At 40.5% G+C, this 22,707-nt stretch overlaps 1 protein-coding gene and 1 long non-coding RNA gene across 3 annotated transcripts in view; one reads left to right on the top strand and one right to left on the bottom strand.

Annotated features, from left to right (window-relative positions):
- Positions 1-22,707, bottom strand: part of LOC103456701 (uncharacterized) — a 172,848-nt gene that overhangs the window by 110,924 nt on the left and 39,217 nt on the right. The gene's annotated exons all lie outside the window — the stretch shown is intronic.
- LOC103456703 (cadherin-20) overlaps positions 1-22,707 on the top strand; it is a 97,558-nt gene that overhangs the window by 43,578 nt on the left and 31,273 nt on the right. The window contains exon 1 of one of the 2 annotated variants that reach the window (XM_008396411.3): positions 13,954-14,262. The exons of the other annotated variant lie outside the window; for it this stretch is intronic. The gene's annotated coding sequence lies outside the window, so the exon portion shown is untranslated. Of the gene's footprint in view, positions 1-13,953; positions 14,263-22,707 lie in introns of those variants that run through there. 2 annotated transcript variants of the gene reach the window in all.

Raw genomic sequence — 22,707 nt, 5'->3', positions numbered from 1 at the left:
TGAAATGCTTGCTTTTCAACAAAGAGACAAAACTGGGGAAAAGTTTTTATTCTGTTCTTTGTTTGCTGCAGCTGAATGTGTTGGATCAAACAAATGAAAAGTAATCATCCTCTTGCTAATCATTAATTAAATGTGATTAAACATATTTTTAGTCCAGAATCTCAAATGTCACTCAAACACTGATGGTGTGGGAAACTTGAATCCTACTTTAAAAAAAAAAAAACAAAAAAAAAAAACAAAGAATGATATACAGCTCAAATTCATGTTAAGCTCAGAAAAAAAACTAAATTAAATTCTTTGAGCGGACCAGTCAAAGTATATATTTAAATCAAACAGAGATGCTTGATAAGATTTTACATAAGTGTGAAAACTGTCAGGTATTCAACAATATGGGGAAAAGTGGGTCGCAGTGATCATAGACTCATTGCCAGTTGTCGTAAACAGTTGACGAAGGGCAGATCTATTCAGTGTAATTCTATACTTTGTGCTCCGAGTGACGTTGTGCTTTATTATTTATTTTACATTATATCCAGGATTAATTGTCCTTTCTGAACCATTTAAAAGAAGGGTTTTTGTTGTTTATTTTTACATGTCAAAGGCAGTCAAGTTATTGTTTTAGTCAGTTTCAGTTCATTATTTGTTTTGGGTTTTGGCAAAAAACTAAATCTTACCAAGTATTTTGTCCAGATTTTAGTGTAAATATCTAAGTAGTCTTAAAACAGGGCAAAACTAACTCATATGTAACCTTTCAGCAAGACACAGAAGCTTGTTTTAAGTCAATAATTCCTTAATATTGATAAAAGTTCTAGTTCTACTGCTACATTATTTAACTTTCAACGTGGAAAAAATGTCGCTATCAGTGAATTTATCTGCCAGTGAAACGAGAAACTTTTCACCAATATGAAGGAATTACTGACCTAAAACAAGCTCCTACTTCTTGCTGAAAAGACTAAACTAGCTTATAAGGAACTTTTTTCAAGTGTGCCAAGATATTTGTCCTAGAAACTGGACAAAAATACTCAAGAAGATATCGTTTCTTTTGCAGTGTTGCTGTTATTCTCCTAATTTAATTTTTTTTAGATGTTTGACCAAGATTGTGAATCTACTGGTGTATTTAAATTTCTGTGCTGGTGCAGAGTTTTATCAAATAAACTTGTAATTTAGTACATTTATGAAATTAAGCACTGATTGTCTGTATCGGTCGATACTAAACCTCAAATATCGGTATTGGCATCGGAAGTGAAAAAAGTGGATCAGTGCATCCATCTTGTCATTGTCTGATATTAAGGTTTGCTTGGTGATCAGAAAAGTTTACATGTAATAAAACAGCAACAAAGGAAGAAATCTGTAGAGGAACAAATATTAGCATCAGGCTGCTAACTCACAGTTAGCATCTTTTCAATGCAACAAAGCTCTCCAGTCGCATCACTGTTCTTCTGTTTTAAGCTTCATAATTATGTCAGGGGAGCAGAAAATGAATTCCTTCGTAGCTCGTGGTGATTTATGCTGCCTGACTGTGCAGGAGTAAATTTAGTTTCTTATTCAAGGACACTGCTGGAGCACATGTGGCAGGTGATGGACGTGAATCCAACCTGTGAGCAGACGGGTTCTTTAAAAGGGAGAGCCGATGCTGAGGGGGAGATAATCTCATCAATGAAGGGAAAGGTCAGCCAAAAGAGATGCTGTGTTTAAAAAGGGAGCTGAGATGGATCACATTTTGTACCGTTTACAAAGTTTGGAGACTTTTTTTATTGTTTACTGGAGATTAACGTTACTGCAACGTCAGAGCTTCAGATAGTAAAGAACGTTGAATTTCTCTATAATTTTGCTCATTCTCTGGTTCTTAGCAGTGCTGCTTCAAACCCAATCCAGTGGTTCTTCCCTACAGTAATCAAGTTTTATCTGTGTAGCACAAGGCAATTTAAAGTGCCTTATATCATAAAAACTTAAAAATAAAGTCATAAAAACATCGTACAGCCACCAATTGAGAAACCAGGAAAAAAACAAGACATTTTGTCAAGTGCCATCATCAAAATGATCAAAACACATCAAATATGCCACAGTGCTAAAACTCAAAGTCTTACTAAGTGCAAAAATCTTCATACCCTTCACAGCAAGAAATAAGAGCTTGTTTTAAATCAATAATTCCTTAATAATGATGAAAAAGTTCTAGTTCCACTGGCAGATTATCTCACTGATAACATTAGAAAATATCTTATGAGTTTATCTGGCAATGCAACAATTACTTTTTCACCAATAATAAGGAACTACTGACTTAAAATGAACTCCTATTTCTTGCTGAAAATTTACTTGCAAGTCAGAACAATTAAAAAAAGACAAAACTAAGAAATTTGCATTACAAACTGGACCAAACATACAATATCTTAAATTCATATCTTAATATTAATTTAAGATATTTTAAGGCCTTAACTTTACATACATGAAGTAAAGATTTCGTTAAGCTCTTTAAAACTGCAGTAAAAGGAACATTTTACATATTTGTTGTATGTTGTATCCAGTAGGCGGGTCTTAGTGCTGTCAATCATACCCAGCAGAGCGCGTCATGAATGCTAAGGCTAGGTAGCACAATCACAGTGGATGAAAGTTTTCCTGCAACTGTAACTTGTTTCTCTGCCGTTAGCACATTTAGCACGAGGTTGACGAGGATGATTGACAGCGCTAAAGCCCGCCTCCTGTCCGATTGGTTGTTTTTGTTGAATTTCTTCAGACAGTGAAAATAGCTAATCGGAAAAGGTCTCTACATGGTGACAGATTTAACAAATATCTAAAAAAAACATGTTTTCTAAAAGCCACATGCTGCAGCTTTAAGGATGTGAATCAGACTCGTTCACACTTGGCTTAAAGGCTCCAAACGCGCCGGTAGGTTAGGATTCCTGCTCGTCTCCGAGATTTTCTTTCAATCAGAAGAAAGATTTCATCAGATAAGTTGTCCAAGCTAATCCAGGTCTTGGAGTCCCATCTCCATGGTGGAGTACATCCGGTTCACTTTGCATAAAAATACTCCTTCAGGTAGAAAATATCCCTCCTGGTCAGTTCTTCCAATTATGAGGTTTAAAACTGTCACATTCTGCTCCTAATACATCATGCCAAACTGACTCTCTGGCTGTAGCATCTCTACTAAATTTGCAAATGTCACTTCGGTGAATGTGGATGTGTCACTTATTCCCAGGTTCTGCATAGAGGATGGATTCTGGATTAATTTTCCCGCGGATAATGCCCACATCAGTCCCAAAAGTGTCACATCTTCAAACACGTTGGCAATTACTCCCAACTTCAGGCGTCTTCAGCCCGCTTTCTTCCGCGTTCGTCGCTACCAGAAACATTTCCAAGAGTGTTGGGGTAGTCTTTGTCACTTCCATAAATGAGGTATTAAAATTCCTCTTTTCTCTCTGAAGCCGTCTATCCAGCGTAATAAAGTAAGGCTCTCCGTTTGGAAACGAGCAGCGGCGTCGGAGGAAACAACGCCTCCGGATTCAGCAGCCCTGAATCCCGCCTCGCCGCGGAGCCGAGCGCAGCGGCGGAGTCATTAGAGCAGTTGGAGGGATGATTTCAGATCAATCTGTCAGCGGCTCCCGTGATGCCGCCCCAGTGTTGCATTAATGGGGACATTATTAAATCAGCACGAGAAACAGGTGCCAGATTTTACTGGGAATCAAGCTGCCACTTAAACCTTTGTTTCATCCCACTCTCCCAATTTTACGAATATTTTTTTTTCCTCTCATGGTTAAAACCCTACCAGCACTTGAAAAAGAAAATTTTATCATTTGCCGAGATGCGAGATAAAAGGTTTGCACTTCAATACACGTGGAAAGAAAACAAACCTTTTCATCCTGAGGTGTAATTTAAACATAAAAGCTTTATCTTTGTAACTTTTCTAAACTTTGTTCCTGAGGTAAAAAAGGGAGACGCAGCGAATCAGAGTCAGCTGAAAATGATACGTTACAACCTGATGGAACAATTTCAATAATTTCTGAACAAGCATCCCAATCATTGAATGGGAACAGGCCTTTTTTGTGAGTTTGTATCTGGATTATTCGGATAATGTCACGATCTCAAATGTTTCTCCGTGCTTTGTTATTGTTCTGAGCAGGTTTTACGACATTTATTGGTATTTCTTGTGTTTGTAAAGTTGCTCCTTCCAGTTTGTTGGATAATCTTGACGCCTGGTAGTTTATTTGTAATTTTGCTCGTTCTGCACCGAGGCTTTTGTTTCACACCCGACTCATTTTCACGTTAATTCATTTTCAAGTAGTAACAAAAATCTTGTGCGTCCGGCTTATTAATTAACAAAACCTTCAAAACTTTATTCATTTCTGTAAATAAACTGAAAATGTTTTATGTGGACGATGAAGCACATGACGTTTTATCCAGGAGGCAATCAGTGATGCCATCCATGAGAAGGTGCTGTATTCAAGTATGATAAAGGAAAGTTGAGTGGAAGGAAAAAGTGTGATGGAAAAATTTTACATGAAACAGGACAATTGCTTATTTTGGGAGGGAGGGAGCACCGTAAACAAGCGTTTCATTTAATATAAATACACAAACTTTTATGTAACCTTTCATGTTTAATAAAATAATAATAATGGTGTAAACGGTGACATTATGCTGAAATTAGCATAAACTTTAGCTAATATGTTGCAGAAATATAAGTATATTTCTTCAAAAGCAAAATCAGACAATTATGTGTGTGAAATAAACTGCAGATGCCTGAAAAAAATACGTAATTGATTTAGCACCAAATCTGAAAGTGGCACAAATCAGATTATTTGGGTGAAAAGATTGAAATTGGGTCATTCAGGCAGCCGTGAAAAAACAAAACAAAAAGGGTAGTCTGTCTGTGCTCTGCACAAACCATGTTCAAAATCATTCTCAGATAATAAGATTTTAGTCATAATGAGCTGTTTTAGGGCCTCCTGCCACTTTAAATCCAAATAAGCTGCTGCTGGCAACACAACATTTATACTCACACGTAAAAATGGCTGCAAACAGATGCATAATTATACAACTGTACATTTTTGAAAAGCATTAGTAGAGCATCCTTCACAGTCAACAAGAAATGCAGCAAGTGGTTTCTTGATGGTGAGTCAACAACAAAACTCTTGTCCGTTTTTAGAAGCAGTTGGAATCCAAATGAAAGTAAACGTGCAAAATTCACATTTGAAATTAAAATTCAACAAAACCTAATGCAGTATTGAATTGATTGCAGAGTTTCTATGCTTCTTTTAGGACATCAAACAGTTTTCTGTTCCAAGTAGCAGGTGTAAACCAACGCGGTGGGACGCAGCAACACGTTTTGGTGTTGAGCTGGATTTTAGGAAAACCATCTTTTCTTCTGCCTCCGTCTCTCCGTCATCATCCAGGGCGTCCAACTTATTGCTCCCTAAGCAGGAAGCAACCCGAGATAAACAAACACCTACCTTCTATTCATCAGCAGCACCTTGTCAAAGGAAACATCAGGGTAGCCTTTCAGATAAAGTGCAACAATGAGAAAGTCGTGTTCTTTGGTAAAAGGGTTCACTGCATAAGTTTTACCTCCGGGTTGTGCGAGTCAAGCCACACTGCTCAGGATCTGTGAATGCAGGACCTTTGGAGGTGAGCAGGTCCTGTGAAGCTTTTAGTTGCCAGGTGACGGAGGAGTAAAATGATTCTCAGACCGAACGCGCTGCCGCAGACCCGCAGGTGGAGGGACGACCTCATAACTGTCCTAATTGATTTTTTCATGCTTCGCTGGTTAACGAGGAGCCGGCCAAGATTGCGGGCGACAGCTCCATCTCCAGCGCAGCACGTGTTTCACAGGAGGAATATAATGGCTGTTTGGATTCAGGGTTTTGGAGAGAGACGTTTTCATGCGTTGCAGCTTCTAAATGAATCCTCGGTTCTGATAAGACGGGCTTGTTTTGGATTTGGACGTGTAGTTCCCCGTCTGATCGCCGGATCAGAATTGAACTACCAAACAAAGGAGACGTTTATTCTCGGTGTGTTTGTTTCTGGTTAACTCTGGCAGCCGATGCATGCACCCCAACCGCATACCAAACATGCAACGCAGCGGGAACACTCCCCCTAATTGTTATTCTATTGATTCAGGGAAGTGGGGGTAGGGACTCAGTCAGACCTGATGATATGAGACACGTGCGCGTACTGCTGAACAAAAGCCATGTCGCTGAGAGACACAAGATGGAAAAATGACTCTGCATTTGAAAATAATCGAATCAAAGGCCGATTTAACCCTTTCAGACCCAACATCCACCGGAACATTGGCATTCTGGGCTGAAACCCATAAACAAAATGGGGATTTTGTCATTTGAATGATTTTTGTTACTGATTAGTTTCGTATTGACCAACGACGTAGTTCATTGTCATCCAATAAGGCAAGCGTAAGTGTCCATTTTCCATCAAAAATATAAAGTGCATTCGTAGCCTAATAATAATTACTTTTATAATTTTAAATATTTCCAATGATAGTATTTGAAGCTATTTTTAAAATATTTTCCATCAGTAAATCATCAGAATGTCCAACCCAGTGGTCATCAGGACTTTGGCTCCATTTCTTTTTTGAGACAACAAAAAGTAAAAGCAGAAAAAATAAGACAATTTGATATAAAGTTTAATTATTTAGTGTTACCATGCAAAGAGAAAAAAATTATCTACAAGCATTTTATAGCTTGTTTTTAGTTTCATATTTCATTTTTTTACTTTTATGTTATTTATGAGCATAAAATTATTTTTTCCTTTTATTTTAATGACGAAATGGAGGAAAAATAAGTGTTTTTTTCCCTGAAGGGGTTAAAACGTGTCATCTTGGGTTGCTAGCTTTCATTGTCAGGGACTTTAATTGTTTTTGTTAGTTGCGTTTAAATAATGAAACGGGGCATAATTTACCAGACGGAAGAGTTTAATAATTCAAACACGTTTCGTGTTAATCTGTGTTTCTTGCTTGCATCAGTCACAACATTTGCGCTGCTTCAGAAGTTAACTCCCGTCTTTCATTTGGGATTCAGCTGCAGAGATGGGGGTCACAGGAACAGAGCAGCGCAGCGGTTATAAGAAACGACAGAGCAGGGAGGGGTAAATATCAGAGCAAGATGTGCTGCTCCTTAGGTTTGTGGTCCTGCCGCTTCAAGGCACCACGTCTCCTCTGCTCCTGTCAGCTCATCAAGGCCACATCCCAGCCGATCCCCGCTGGAATACCGCATCAAACAGCCCGGGGAGCCTTTTATCCTAAACAGAACGCCGCCTCGTGTCACGGCGCCGGCTCCTCCACCAGTCGCACGCCGACGGCGGACTCTAACGCAGCGGAGAGAAAGTCAATAACCCTGCTGAGGTGGCGGCGCGCAGACATGAGAGGGGAAACGGTGAAAAGGTCGGCAGGGTAAATGATATCCTGAAGGTTGTCAAAGACAGAAGCACAACTGGGGGGGCGGGTCAGACGAAGCCAAGCCAAGCTAATGTCAAAGGTCACTCTTTTAAGACAAAAAAAACAAAAACACCAGAGTTTGGAGTTGTGATAAAAAGGACTCAGAGTTGTCAAGATCTCACAAGTCAAATTTTATGAAGAAACACAAAATATACATTTTCAGTGACAGCATGTCAGAATCTTACCTGCTGCAGAAAACAGACCGACTTCAGTCCAAATGATGAACTTCGCATGGGAGAGTTAAGCTAATAAGTAGCAACTTAAGCAAACCGCTCTTTGCCACTACATAAGCTAACCAAAAACAAGCTAATGAAAATAGACAATTAGCTAACCATTCTCTAAGCTAATTGTTACAGAAGCCATTTTCCACTTAAACTCCATCTGTGATTTAGGTGAACAACCGATCAACCTCATCGTTATTTAAGCTAACAGATGCTAAAGTTAAAAGCTGCCAGGATTACATTTACTTGAACTTATCGTTTCTTAGGCTAACACCTGCTAACACTATAAACTGACTGGCTAACATCTACTTTCATTCATTCGTTTATGCATGAAACACTAAAAACCAAAGGCAATCAATGTACTGTAACGGTCCATCAGGAAATATAAAGCTGACATATACAATCACTGATAAAAACTATAATGCTCTCTGGAAGTAAAAACTAATTTTAAAAGGTGAGTAGTTAAGAGATTTAAATCCTACTTGAGGTTGTTACTCCAGCTAACTGTTAACACTAAAAGTTGACAGGCTAATACCCATGACCTGACCGCCTCACCACTTTTTAAATCGTTTTACGCTGCATTAAGCAACAATTGTACCACAAACAGAGCACCTGAAGCCCTGCTACTTAAATCCTTAGCCAACTCTTACTGCAGTCCAGGCAGTTCTCCCAGATATAAACACTACTTTAACAGCAGATTTGCAACATATTGTGCTGCCCTAAAGTAAATTGTACAGTTTTTCTAACCGAGGTTCTTTGTCTGCACACAAGAAAAATATATTTTGAGATTATATCAAGCCGAGAATGAGTCACGGCCAAGAGGCAGCAGTAATGCAGAGCAACTGATATAGTTCAACTTTATGGCACAGATAACAGTTTTATAAGAAAGTAATGATGGTAAAAATACTTAAAGCAACTCTCTCCGTAAACCACTTGTTGTTAGATGCAGCAATCTGTATGTTTTATACTTATTTCTTTAACAAAACCTAACAGCATGTAAAGCAATTCTTGTAATAGAAAACTGAACTATCACCCTGATCCAACAGTAGCACAACTTTATTTTGTTGGTAATTATATGAAATCATTTTCTTTTGTTTAAAGGTGTGGTCAGATAAAGAGCACAGTGTTGATGAGGCTGCCCTTTAGATGCAACCGATTCTTTTTTAAAGGTTATTACCCCAATGGAAGAAACATAAATTCTTGACAAATCGTCTGATGCTGAGGTTTTATTCTACCTTTGGAGATGAAATATCTCATCAGCCCCGACTTTAATGAGACAACGCCTATATGCATTGTTTTACATTAGTGCTAAAAATTTGATTACAAATGTGTTTGCGTCTCTCAGTTGCTTGAGAATTAAAAAAAAAAAACAATAGCATGCGTGCCCTGTGGCACCGCTGCTGTTTCACAATTAAGGCCAACCATGTTATATTTATCTTTTCACCAATTACTGTAAAGGTTACGGAAACTTTACTTGTTTTCTTCTGGGCTTTTCCATCAACAAAGATGCAATGACTTCCCAATCTAATTTTCCTTTGTTGCAACTCTCAGCCAAAAACACAGACATGAAAAGCCCCAACTGTGGATCCCAAAGACACAGAGTAGCTCTTTGTACCCCGGCTTGTTCTGCTGCATGCCATTTTTAATCTTGGGCAGAAGGGAAGAGAGCTGCTGCTCTTATCTTAGATGACATGGAGGCTTTGCTCCCTCTCTCTGGGGCTCTCTCGTCTTGCTCTTCTGAAACCTAACCCTCTTTTATGCTCTTCCCTCTTGGTGGTTTGGTGGCGAAGAGATACAGCGAATGAGACTGGCTAACTTTTGTTTAGCTTATTCCATCTGAAGTCTGTTACATGATACAGGGTGTGAAGAGGCCGGGTGTTGCCTTTCTGCGATAAATTGTGTGGTTGCTAACTCCTGTTGATACTCTTAGCTCTTCTTTTATTGCCCAGGGCCGGTGGAAGCTCGTTCAGCAGGTAAAGAGAAGTTATGATTTGGAAAATAAATTACTGGCTCCTTATTCCACGTCTCTGAAATGTTCAAAATTCATGCAGGTCCTGGCAATAAAGGGAGGTTTTATAGTGCTGTGAAAAGATTTTTACCCACAGATTGCTTCGTCTTCGGTTTCTGTCACAGAGATATGTTTCAGATTGTCCAACAGTTTTACATGGAAATGGAAAATAGCTTTCCAATAATCTGTTTATTCATTAACCCGGTGCAGTCGCCGCCCACCGTGCGGCGTACAAGCATGTGACGCATTTATAAGGCTTCGTAATAACACGGACGCATACAGAGTTTTCATTTCAACTCTGTTGGACAGCACAGAACTGTCCAACAGACTTCATAAAAGTGGTGTTTTTATATTGGTTTTGTGGTTATTTACTTCAAAATAAAGCCAGAAATAAGATTGATCATTTCCGCCTTATTTTGTGGGGTCTAAATGTACCACTTTTCGTAACAACCAATGAAAATGTGTTGACGGTCTGTTGCTAGGTAGAACAGAGACACATGGAGAGAGACGAGTGGGGGGGGGGATTTGGATACGGCAAGAGACTAGGGTGCAGCGATGCTGTGGATTTTACCAAGAGTGTTTCAATGGGTTTTTTAGACTATAAGTGTGTTAGAGTTTGTGGTGTGTGCAGGGGTAGTAGTAGTTTTGCTAGCTATCGCTACATGGCTTCATAGCGAGCGCTAACGCACAGAGAAGAGAGACTGGGACGGCCATTTAGACCTCGACTGCCAAGGGTTAAGAGGGAAAAAAATCACCCAAGACAAACTGGTCTTACGTTAAAAAATAACTGCCCCATTTTGATGAACAACCTACTGCACAACAAAGAAAATCACTGAAAGAAAACCTTGATGACTTCACAAACCAGACTGAAACGTCTCAAAACCTGCTATAAATCCCAAAACGGATGAGAAGTAAAGCTTCTTTTCCATTAGTAACAGGTGCAAAACTTTGTCAATATTCCGCTAACGTTGAAAAAACACAACTTCGCAATTGCCATGTTTCCATTAAAGAAGAAAAACTATTAAAATCACACGCAATTACATCTGTTTTCAACTTCCTGTTTTCTTCTTCATGGTTTGCGCCAGTGGCAACATCCTGTTGTTGATCATGTGACTCGTGTGATGCAAAAAGAAGCGTTTCCAAAGCAGTTTTCTAAAAATAAACCAAAAACCACCTCATCTTAGCGACAAAACTTTATCAAATGAAGAACGACTGTGTTTTTTTTTCAGAATTGGTGAAAAGCAGATTTATTTTTGAAATGTCAAATTGGTCGATGGGAACGCAGCTAATGACATCATCACTCCAGAATGGATTATATATTTCCAAAGTTCTGAAACTACACATTGAGCCAATGTCCAGTTATATACAGGAGCATGTTTCAAGTCAATAGTGATGAAAAATTACTACTTCAATTGGCAAACTTCTTGTAACGAGTGAAAAACATGTCAACTAGAATTTGCTATATCAAAAATAAGTTATTATTTTCTTAAAACAAGCTCCTATATCTTGTAGAAAAGCTACTTGTAAGTCAGTTTAGTCTTACTTGAAGTGTACCAAGTTATACTTGGTAGGAGTTTGTGTTTTTGCAGTGTGCATGGAGTATTATTCTAATGTCACACATAAGAGGAAGTGAAATACTTCTTGTAAACCAATCATTACCTCCATGTGGGTCTAACAGGCATGTAATGTGCTTTTTCACTCGATTGTCGGGAGTTGCGATAAAATCTTCTTGTAGGTGTCGGAACAAGTTTGGCCTTTATAAACCGACTTAAGAAGAGGCGTATTTGTGTCCCTAAAACATCCCGCCAAACCAAAGTCCAGAAACATGCAGAACACAAGTGTATCCAATCTATTTCTACGCCATATCCAAGCTTTTGTGCCGAGGCCTGAAGGGACTTGTTTTCCAAACGTCTGCAACTATAAAAGACTTAACTGACAGAGGAGCTTCCACGAGTCCAATGGGTTCAATTTGTTCTGCTAATCATTACCAGCTTCTCCGCCGCAGTAATGGGAGGTGTCGTTCAATGAGCTTCAATGCCGCCCTTTGCATGGACGGTCCAGACAAAGACGGAGCCCCCTGCTTTTATTTTTCTCTCTCTCTTTTTTTTTTTTTTTTTAAAGGGGGCTCCGGTGAAGCATTCACAAACAGATTGGTAACCAGTCAGGTCTTCAAAGAGACAAAGGCAACGGGGTGGGCCGCAATGACGGGAGGGTGGGGCGAATGTGGAGAAGAATGACCTGCCAAATGAGAAAGAGGACTTATTGAAAGGGACAGAGTGGGAGAAAGGAAAAACATATTGAACCGATGGAGAAGCTCAACCTTTTGACCATCTGCCTCAGTGGGCGACAACAGCCTTCATCTGTATTTTTAGAGCTGTACAACACACCAAATTACTCTGTCAGAAAGATTAAGGAGAGTCAATGGGCTGTCGAGTGGAAAAACAGGGCAAAGTCATCCCAGTGTGGAAACTTTGCACGTTTGTGTCTGCAGCAACTTTATGGCGTCAAGGAAATAATTCTGAAAAATTAAAAAAACAGAAGCCTGAGAAACAAATTGTGGAATAAAAATCTCATTTATGTTTAAACATGGTTGAGTACATCTCCAAAATGATTTCAATTTCATCATCCTTTTCCTCCTGTGGAGAAATTTGCAAAGGACTTGACTCTGAAAACCCCTTTTTTGCTGCATTAATTCCATGATTGCTTTAAAGCAGAAATGCTATTTTCTCCCTCTGAGCTCAACAAGAATCAGATCTCCATGACTAATCTCCCAGTATGGCTATTGTGCTTTGGTCTGAACCTAATATTTGAGGCTTTTTCTGCAGATTTGGAAAACTAATTATGCTTTTTTCAATAGTGAAGTGGCCAAAAATAATGCAGGTAAAAGCTACTCTCAAATTCAGACATGGCTTAAAGGTAAAGGTAGCCTTGGAAAAATCTGAAGAAAAGTCTGATCTAAAAGTAATTTTAATGTTGACTTAAGCTACTCAAGCAACATTTAGACGGCTAATAGGTATTCAGGTTAAATGCAACTCCACCAAACACTTGAATTTAATGCTAAAAGCTAACAGTTACACAAGCCAACATGACTTTTAAGGGTTAACGTAACAATTATACAAGCTAACAATTGCTAAAGACAAATGTTATTCAAGCTAACTTCCACTCCAGCTAACAGTTATGCAAGATCACAAATAGTGAAGTTAGTGGCTATTCAAGCTAAATGCAACTCAAACTATTGTTTACACAAGCTAATCCTTACTTAAGCTAACAACTAATCAAGCCAAAATCTAAACCGGTAACACACACAAGATAGCAAGTAATCAGATTAAAGGCTATTGAAGCTAACTACCACTGCTAACAGATACACAGCCCAACAGGCATAAAAGCATGAAGATATTGAAGCTAATAAACTACCAAGCTAACAATAACACAAGTAAACAAACTAAAAGACAGCTGAGTCTCTAAAAGTTTAGAACATTTTAATTTCTTACTTGAAATTAAGCAAAACCAAGAATATAGTTCTTTCTGGAAAATACATTTCACACTTCTGAAAAACTACAACATTTGTATGCAACATCAAGCATCCCCCAGAAATAAAGCTCTATGGAGATGATTTGACACCAACTGGCAAGAATTCCCAATCCAAAACCAAATCTCAGTTATCGGTAGAGCAGGACAATATGGCTGAAAAGCTTATCACGATATAATCATTTCATATCAGTCAATATCAATAACTGTCGATAATAACAACTGATTTGTTTTTAGTTTTAAATATCTGGTGGTGTGACCTTTAGCACAGTTTTCACTCCATACCGTTTATTTTTAAGCAGTTCTGACCCACGGCGGCAAAACTTGAAACTGTTGCTGCGCAAGTTACTCAACAGGTCGTTGCTAGGTAACCAGAAAGCGTGAGTTGCTAGGTAACCAAAGAGTGAGAGAGAAAAGATAAATTTATTATCAGATCTATTATCTACTGATATTTGTTACTGATTTATTTTCCAGCCTTACACGTGCTAAAAACAAACAGGATTAGACAAAGAAGAAGTCGTAAAGAAATAAAAATGACCTATAATAAAAAACCCAAAACCATCATAACCCTGAGTACCACCTAGAGCTTCTCTCCTCTCATTCCTCCGTCCCAAGCTCGCCTGATTTTCCACCCCACACCTCCCCTCTCGCTGTAATTTCACCCCTGCCCTGCTGTCAATCCCACTCCCCTCCCTCCGCTCCATCTACTTTCTCCTCCTCTCCTCTTTCCGCTGCTCGTGGTGGGAGATTGGTGGATTACGCCGGAGTCCGGGGGGTGGGGGGAGGTCGTCGCGCTGATTGTAAAAGAGAGGGACAATAGGTCCTTTAGTCTGATTGGGTCCCCAGGTTGGCAACACCCGAGATGAGAGTGCACAGGAAGCCGCTGTAGAGGCAGCATGAGGATATGCACGTTTATTTATATGTAGATGGAGAAGAGGGGAAACTTTACCGAGGCCAACAAGGCAGAGCATGAACTCAAGGTGACTTGAAGAGACATTTCATACCTTTAAGAGAAACTTCAGGCAAAGGAAGAGGAAAGAAAAACTAGCAGAGGATAAATCAAAAAAGCGGTAAGCCACTGACTCATTATTTGAGTTTTGTTTTCATTTTTATATTTTTCACAGATGCTGATGATTTTGCTTTATTTGACATTAACTATCTGCAGATAAGTAAGAGGTCTGCATGCACTTTGGAAAGTTTCAGGCTTTAATTCTGAACACGTCTGCACTTTTGCGTCTTCAAACAAGCGTCGGTATCTGCCTTTTACGGAGCGTCGTTTGGCATTCAGACCTCATTCCTCAGTCTGAGCCAAGGTTCTACTCTCCCAAAATGAGGACTCTCTTTTTTCCCATTTTACTGTCAAACCCATTAAAGTACAGCCCGTCTTGTAAGGAAGAAAATAAGGTACGGGATTGGCATGTGTACCCCGGCCGGAGCGCGGAGACGCTTCTTTGATATTATCATATCAGGGGAGGGCGGTGAAGATGGGCTTCGGGTTGAGATATCTTCACTGACATTTGCAGCGTCTGACAAAGAGCTTTAAGGGGACATGAACCTTTTTCTTTCCAAGGAGATCCAACGTAATGCTGTTTAATTAGTGACACAGACTCCAAACTTTTCCAGATGACGCTTATGAACGGTGACATCACTTCTATGCACCAGTGGCAGGGATGAATGCCAGTATGTGTAATTTAATTTATACACAAATGATGACAGTTTGTTATTTCTGAACTAAAGTGGATCTCTAAACTTTGGACACTCCTCTTTTAAAGAGAGTTTTAATGCAGAAAATAAGAGTTTGATAAATCATTTCTAAAATTTTTCCGTCTTTAATATGAATATTTAAACTGCTGTAAACTAGAAACTGTAACTATCTGGCTACATACAATAAAACTAAGGGGTTTAATTCACACCAGCTCTGTTCAGTCCAATAAATCCAACTCCAGTTCGTTAGTCTAGAGTGTGGACGCACAATCAGACCAAAAGAAAAACTCTGGTTCCCCTAAAAAACCTCGACTGAGTTGAAGTGAACTCTGGTACGGTTCAAATGGTCTGGAGACCGCTCCAAAAGCAGGAAGTGGACTACAGTGCAGGGCATTGTGGGTAAATACAACCAAAATAAATGTGCTAGTGCTAGCAGGAGGAATAGCTACCACCGCTAAAATATGAATATGAAAATAAATGACAAACCAGGAATCTCCACACGTTTGAGAGCTGCTGCAGGTTAGAAATAAAGAACTGTCAAAATTTTTATTTGCATTTTGTAAAACCAGAAGTTGTGCTCAGTCTTCTTCAGCATCGTTTCCTTCAGCAGTTCTTAGTGCAGCGCCCCCACAGGCGAGGAGAGGAACAGGTTTTTGAATTAGTGTGGCTAATTTGGCACAGTGCCGTTTGAAAATGAACCACAGCAGCTGAAAATGTAGCAAATGTAGCTACTTTGGTCCCTAATCAAACCGACTCTACTGGACTATCAGGTAGGAAAATATCCTAAGACTTCATCAAAACAGATTTTGATTTGATTTTAACTTTGACTTTTCTAGAGGATTTCATCATCTACAGATGTTCTGATTAATGAGAAATGATAATGAAGGATTACACTGGACAAAGGTACCAGTCAGGACAAGAGAGAAAGAGGTAGAGAGATAACTTGATATAGAGATGGCTAGCTAGAGAGAACCAAATCAATATATACAGACAGAGAGATGGAAAGCAAGACAGACAGACATTTCTCCAGTTTCTTGTGCTCCTTTTTAGGAGCTTAAACCCAACCAAAAGGTTATTCTACAAAGTATTAATTTAAGGTGTGTAGCTTTAAATACCTCACTGAAGTTGAAGGACACTTTCCAGAAACGTTCATCATGGCCTCCCATTTTAGATCTACTGTAAACGTACCCTAAAGAGGAGGGGAAGGCGAAAACAGATGTCTTAAACAGCAACACAGATGTTTAATTGGACAAAATGTGCAGCAGGTTTGCGGTTCAGAAACCCAACTGGTGCACAAATATTAAAAAAGGGGTAGATGAGAAGAAGAGGGAGGGCCGGGTAATTAGAAACACCTTGCAGTAAACGAACCGCAGGAAGGGGGACGGCGGCTGCGGTGTGCACAGCTGCACGACCCCAAAGCCCCGGGAGCTCCCCACAATTAAGAGAGGCCGGTTCAAAGCCAGCGCCTCGATCCTGGGGGGGCAAGGATAAGAAGGCTGACACACAGAGCGGGGCACGTTCTGAACTCTGATTCAGACCAACACAAACAGGCGTGTGATGTTGGTCAGGATGCTCTCTGCCTTTGAAGGCTGCATTCCCGCCCTGAGAGCCAGATAAGAAACTGGGTCCTTCCTCCAGGCGCGATGGGATGGACCCTTCACTTTAAAAACCACAGAACCTGCACGACTTCACCCAGATCGGTCCACAGGCACTGCTGCTCATTAAAAGCTGGAAAAGCAACTGCACAATCAAACTTTACTTATGTTTCAGAAAGCAAACTGAAACGCTTCTGCGTGGAGAAGAAATACGGGTCGGGATCACGGAAATGAAAAACCAAAAAGGAATTCACAACAAAACGCAGAATTTCACAAAATTACCTAATATCCACAACGGCGTATTGTGGCCATTTAAGATTTTATAAGTCAAAAATGTTTCACTTTCTCCGCTTTAAACCAGGGATCTCCACACTTTTGAGAGCGGCTGCAGGTCAGAAATAAGGAACTGTCAACATTTGTCAGTTTTTTCTAGAAAATATCTTAGGTCAGCCATAGCAACAAACTCTCTGAAACACCAACAGCTTCGCCAAAAAATTATTAAGTAACTCGAATTTTAGCACAAAATTCTGTGCCACAAAGTTCTATGAAACGGGAGAAAACTTTTACGTACATTTTATCAGAAAACGGTTCATTAGAGGTGAAAAAGATACGACGGCCCTCAAAAACATAAGGAAAGTACCAGCTAGCTGCAGCTAGTTACGTCTGCTAACGCTTGAACATTTAAATAAATCACTGGAAGTGAGAGTTGAAGGAAAAAAGGAAGCAAACTTTAATACTTCAGAGATAAACAATGGTCCTGATCATTATGGAAGTGTGAACAAGCTTTTACTTCCAATAGTCCTCATTTCCTCCATGTGATAATTATTTTGGTGTCGCAGCATTTTTAGAGATTCTTAGTTTGCACAAAATGTTTGAGTTCTTCCAAAACATGAAGTGGAAACACTTTAACACCTTATTAAGCCACTTTTCTGTTAAATAGCACAGTAATAGCAGGAAACACTGACCTCTAGCTGATTTTTACATTTGCACCATAATTACATTTTATCTGGTTTAAGAAAAATGGTCAAAACAGAAAAAATTCTTTAAAAAAAGTAACATTTCTGCATTTAGTTTCAGATCTATAGCCGTCTCTGCGCTGACCCCCCGTGCAAAATCAATTGTGGTTAACAAATTGGCCGTGACGTCTCACCCCTCCATGATGGGCGGGTCCAGTTTTCATGGACCCGCCCAGTTTTTAGGGCGCTGTTCTCCGTCCTGGGAGGTTTCTCTTTAGAAGCCGAGGTTAAGTCAAGGCAGACATGGCTGGTGTGAAATCAACACTCCATCAGGCTGCAGACGGACCCAAACAGACCCGCCACACACAGAGATTGGAGGCTTCACCAAACCTTAGGAATAATTATTTCACATTTAAACTCAACCAACTAAATTAAATGTGAAAACATATTAAACTTCAAAGATTTCTCCATTAAAATATCAAAACTTCACCTTATTATACATTTTTAAAAAAGATTTTATAACTTATCCTTGCTCTTCTGAAGCTTCACTAGTTTTTTTGTTTTTGTTGACATATTTTACATGTTTTAAAGATAAATACAAATAAAACTGAGAAACTGCCAAAGAAACTAACATTTCTTTTAATATTAAGGCATTACTGACTTTAAGCCAAGCTCCTATAATCTTGCTCAAAGGTTATCCGAGTTAATTTTGTCTTATTTCAAGTGTACCAACATAGTTGCACTATAAACTAGACCAAAAGTACTTGGTGAGTTTTTGTGTTTTTACAGTGCAGCATCTCTACTTCCTTATTTTTATAATTCTGCTGGACAAACATGAATTATTCAAAACAATCTGAGCTCCTGATCCCTAACCGGTCGTCGTGGCGACCTCTCACGTTGCCAATGTTTGATTTCTGATCAACCCGAGTTTCATGTGTGCAACCGCAGGGATGGCGCCGGTTTCGGCTCATTATTCCCAACAGGTGGAGCGGGTCGCATCCAGCTGAACCGTGCCGCTCGCTCGCCGTTTGTTTTTCTCCCTCAGAAGCAGAGCTCACCTTTCTCCCTGGTGTCGCGGCGGTTTGATGTAGTCTGCTGTTGACAGATCGCAGTTAATGGAGCAGCAGGTGGACTCGGAGTGCGATGATACAACAATATGGCCCGTCATTTTCTCACGCCAGCTGCTCCCCCCCTGACAATCACAGCCTCCTCCGCTGTCACTCAAACTCTTCCTCCGTCTCGATAAACACCTCTGCCTTTCAGGGCTTTCTCATATTTCAAAACAAACGCACGACAAATTGGATGGCTCTGCGCCTCCTTTGCCGCGGTGGCTTTTCTTGCAGCGTTTTCTAGATAACAACTTGAAATTGGGTTATTTTTTTCTTGAGAAGGCAGGAGGGGGAAAAAACTCGTCTTAGTCGTAAACTTTTTCATGTGACCGACTGTCCAGGGATTCCTGCAGATGAAGAGGTTCAAGACTTTTCCAGATTCAACTTCCAGAGTTCCCAGTTCCACATGTTCACTTGAAAAGGAACAAAGAAAGGAGTTAAGGAAGGAAGGGAGAAGGAGAAATGAAAGGAAGTGAAGAAACACAGAGGTAGGACACGACAAGGAAACAAAATTAAGACTGCAAAGGAAGGGAGGAAGGACATGAAAAAGGATGGAAAGAAGAAAGGAAGGAATGGAGAAAGGACCCAAAGAAGGAAGGAAGGAAGGAAGTAAGAAAGGAAGGATAGAAAGAATGGACTTTCTTGCTCATGGCAGGCATGAGCAAGAAAGTCATAAGGAGGGAGGAAAGAAGGAAGGACATAAGGAAGGAAGAATATGCAAAAGGAAGTCATGAGGAAGGAAGTGAGGAATAAGGGAACAAAGGAAGAAAGGAATGAAGATAGGACATAAGGTTGGAAGGGAATAAGGAAGGAAGGACATGAAAAAGGACGTCATCAGGAAGGACGGAGGGAGGGGGGGGAAGAGTGAAAGAAGGAAGAAAGAAGAGGATGACATCAGCTAGGAAATCATAAGGAAGGAAGTGAGGAATGAAGGAAAGAAATTGGAAAGGTAGGGAGTAAAAAAGGAAGGAAGCAAATAAGGAAGGAAGTAAAGAAGGACATGAAGTAATTCATAAAAAATGAGGACGAAAGAACGGACTGATAAAGGAAGGGAGATGAGGCATGAGCAAGAAAAAAGGAAGTGAGGGTGAAAGGACAAGAACATGGAAGTCAAGAGGAAGGAAGGAGAGAAAATGCAACAAAAGGCAAATAAAAGAAAGCTGGAAACAGAGTTTTCTTTACTCTCCTCCAGATCGATGATCCTTTAGGCTTTTCCAGAAGAGCAGCTGTTAAAACAGCAAAAGCTGTCTGCAGGCATCAAGATGTTCTGGTGGAGCCGCTTCCGTATTTCTTGTCGTAAGTTTCGTCGTACTAAGGTATTTACACTACAAACTACACCAAAATTACTTGGTAGGATTTTGTGTTTTTGCGGTGTAATAAGGTAATTACTCATTTATCTCCAGTGATATCGACTTTAACCAACATGATGGCGTGTTGCGTGTTTTCCTAGCATCATGCGTTATTCGTAGGAACCCTATTTATCCCGTCTGTCATCCGTCAGCGGCTTGTGCAGCAGCTGCTTCCTTAAACAAGCGAGATACCATCACATTACCAGGAGAAAGGACTGTGAAATGTTTTACTTCGCACGCCGCCTCATTAAGCTTTACAAAACGGAGCAAAACGTCCTGGGTGAAGGTCGCGACCTTTCCCTGGGCGTGGCTCGGAGCGGGGACTTCATAATGGAGACCAGGCGGCATGAATGGGTTGAAAACGAAGGGAGCAGCCGGGTCGAGGGTCAGTCGTCCTGCTAAGCTGAGTTTTCTTCAACAAACACACACCAACGCACACACACATTGGCCAGGCGCCCGCTCACAATGCAGCCAAGCCTCCCACCATTCGCTGCCTTTTGTGCCTCCACCACAATGATTAACTGGGTTTGGTGATTCAGAGACTCTACAGAAGCACAATGCTCTCTTTTACAACACATAATGGAGTCGGTCCATGAGTCAAACAGTCTGCTTTTCATTCTTTTCCTTTGGAGGACCAAACTTTCCTTTCTGCCCTCCCGCTTGCTGCCTTTTCACGCCCCTTGTTCTGTTTTCTGCCGATAAATTTGTCTATTTTTCCTCTCAAATTCATTAAACCGAGAAGCAGGCTGCTTTTATACATATAAACAAGAAACATATGGAAAAGTAGAAAATCAGGCTGCAACTGACAATCCGATTAATAGAGTCCGATTAATCGATTATCCGGACGATTAATTAATTGTTCTGATGATTAATTGATTAATCACACTTTTTAAAAATGGCATATTGTACAGCTTTTTCATTTTACCACTTAAGCTTTGTATTATTTATACAAAATTAGGAATACGTTAAAAGATGCAGATGAACAGTTGGATTCATTTTTTAAATAAGAAAGCAAACACTTTAGTGCCAAAAATGCAGTAACATAAAATGTTTCCATTAAGACAATTTATTTACAAAACATCAGATTGTGCAATTATGTGTTCAGTATAACGTTGGGGATTATCTCATTTATCAATTAATCGTGATTAATCCGATTGTTTCAGTTCTAGTGAGAAAGTACCGATCAATAACGTCTCCTGGTAGAAAACCATGGAGCTGACCTCCCTGGTCTTAAGTATCCCTTTGATTTGAGGAGAAAAGTGGATGGAGACGGCGTTTAAAACGCAAGCAGAGTCAGAGGGGTTCCTTACAGCTGAGATAGAGGGAAAAGTTTAGAAAAAAAAAAGGTAGCATTCTTGTAATGAGCAGCGTGCAGCACTGAAGGGAGCTTGTAGAACATGGTGCGAGTGCAGCTGAACAGGAGTGTTGACAGAAACATTGCAGTCTCAGAACATCACACCCCGGGCCAATTACACGAGGTGTGAAGGAGCGCACCTCTGCTGATGACAGGAAGGGGAGGAAGGAGGAAAGGAGTGTGGCTCCTTGTGAAGACCGACTGTCCAGAGCTGGAGGGAAGCAGCAGCAGCATTTTGGCAGGTTTTCTCCAGCTGTTAATGTAGGCGTCATTAAGAATTTGGCAAACTGTTTGAAATTTTGAACAGGAACACTGGGAGGGTTTAAAAGTTAAGCAAGCAGCCATGATTGAGCCAGAGGTTTGGTGAAACCAGCCCTGAAGGCCGACTGGAGCACAATCCCCCCTGCCGTCCGAGCAAACGCTGCCACTCCCATTGATCAACTCAGATAAGATGAAACCTCCTGGTCACAGAGTGGACGAAATCTGGTGGCGGTTTTTCTAACGTCAGTTTGTTTCACGTTGCCTGGAAAGGTTACAGAGATCCTACAAAAATATTTTAATGATTAAATTCCCAACTGGGCTGCACAGTGGCGCAGTTGGTAGAGCTGTTGCCTTGCAGCGAGAAGGTTCTGGGTTCGATTCCCGGCCCTGGTCTTTCTGCATGGAGTTTGCATGTTCTCCCTGTGCATGGTGGGTTTTCTCCGGGTACTCCAGTTTCCTCCCACAGTCCAAAAACATGACTGTCAGGTTTAATTGGTCTCTCCAAATTGCCCCTAGGTGTGAGTGTGTGTGTGCATGGTTGTTTGTCCTGTGTGTCTCTGTGTTGCCCTGCGACAGACTGGCGACCTGTCCAGGGTGACCCCACCTCTCACCCGGAACGTTAGCTGGAGATGGGAACCAGCAACCCTCCTGACACCATTAAGGGACAAGGGTGTAAAGAAAATGGATGGATGGATGGATGGATGGATGGATGGATGGATGGATGGATGGATGGATGGATGGATGGATGGATGGATGGATGGATGGATGGATGGATGGATGGATGGATGGATGGATGGATAGTCAGCTGGATGAGTGAAATAAACTGACGAATGAGTAAATAGTGGATGGATGAATGGATGGCTGATCAAGATGAATGTACGTCCTGATATAAACTTGTATTTTTGACGTTTTTCCTTCTCGTGCCGGAAGCAGAACTTTGCGAACACCAATCAGCCGCTCCTTTCTCAGCAGCAGGTGAACGCTCTGCTCTCTCTCTTTGTGTTCTCTCCTCCATTCTGTGCGACTTTACTGGGCTCAACAGGATCCCTTCCTATTCAAACACACACAGGCAACCCAACAAAAACTCAGCAGTGGAGAAGTAATCTTGATGCTGAATAAAAGGACGGCTGCTTTATCCACAGGCTTCCAAAAATAAAAATGATGCACACTCATCTGTCCTCTCCTTT

Source organism: Poecilia reticulata, chromosome 20 (assembly GCF_904066995.2).
Source record: "Poecilia reticulata chromosome 20, P_reticulata-male-v2, whole genome shotgun sequence".
Taxonomy (NCBI): Eukaryota; Metazoa; Chordata; class Actinopteri; order Cyprinodontiformes; family Poeciliidae; genus Poecilia; species Poecilia reticulata.
This window is presented reverse-complemented; position numbering and strand designations above follow the sequence as displayed.